General features: G+C 56.9%; 1 protein-coding gene across 7 annotated transcripts in view; it reads left to right on the top strand.

Annotated features, from left to right (window-relative positions):
• Window positions 1–751, top strand: part of TIA1 (TIA1 cytotoxic granule associated RNA binding protein) — an 18,299-nt gene that overhangs the window by 3,304 nt on the left and 14,244 nt on the right. The window contains exon 1 of one of the 7 annotated variants that reach the window (XM_042020068.1): window positions 256–325. The exons of the other annotated variants lie outside the window; for them this stretch is intronic. The gene's annotated coding sequence lies outside the window, so the exon portion shown is untranslated. Of the gene's footprint in view, window positions 1–255; window positions 326–751 lie in introns of those variants that run through there. 7 annotated transcript variants of the gene reach the window in all.

The following is a 751-nucleotide window of genomic DNA, read 5'->3' as shown; positions in this document are numbered from 1 at the left end:
CAACCTTCCCGGCCTGGTGGCAGCAGCAGGAGCGCGAGCAGAGCCTGGATCTGCTGCTGGTGGTTTCCTGACAGCCCCTTTGCCCCTCTGGCAGCAGCTCGGGGGGCACTGCAGGTGCTCCGGCGCGGTTTTGGCCGGGATTCCCGTGGCAGAGGTTTCCCGTGGGACGTTCCTCTGCGGGAAGCTGCGGCCGCACCTCAGGGGCTGAGAGGTTTCTCGCTGGGCTTTTTATAAAAATCCCGTGACTTGGGCTCGACAACAACAACAACAGCAGCCACCCGTGGGTCACGGATGGGCTTCGTGGCCAAGGAAGCCAAAATCCCTGGTGGGAGTGGGGATTTGGGATGTGGTTGTGCTTGAGGAGGCTGATCCGTGCCCGAATTGGGAATGTGTGCCCCCGAGCACGTTGGCCCTCAGTTATTCCAGGCAGATCTGGTGCCTCCAAAACCTGAGGGCTTTGGGAGGAACCGACCAAATGTTGTGTAGAACGTGGGCAAACACCAGCCTGAGCTGCTGGGGCAGCTGGGAAGTGGTGCTCAGGAAGGGATATGGGAACTGGAGTTTCTGTACTGGAAAATGGGTGTAGGGATATGGGAACTGGAGTCTGTACTGGGAAATGGGTGTAGGGATATGGGAACTGGAGTTTCTGTACTGGGAAATAAATGGGTGTAGGGATATGGGAACTGGAGTTTCTGTACTGGGAGATAAATGGGTGTAGGGATGTGGGAACTGGAGTCTACTGGGAAATAAA

The sequence above is a fragment of the Corvus kubaryi genome, unplaced genomic scaffold (assembly GCF_017639235.1).
Source record: "Corvus kubaryi isolate FWS band 111438036 unplaced genomic scaffold, C.kubaryi_AGA036_p1.0 36745, whole genome shotgun sequence".
Lineage (NCBI taxonomy): Eukaryota > Metazoa > Chordata > Aves > Passeriformes > Corvidae > Corvus > Corvus kubaryi.
This window is presented reverse-complemented; position numbering and strand designations above follow the sequence as displayed.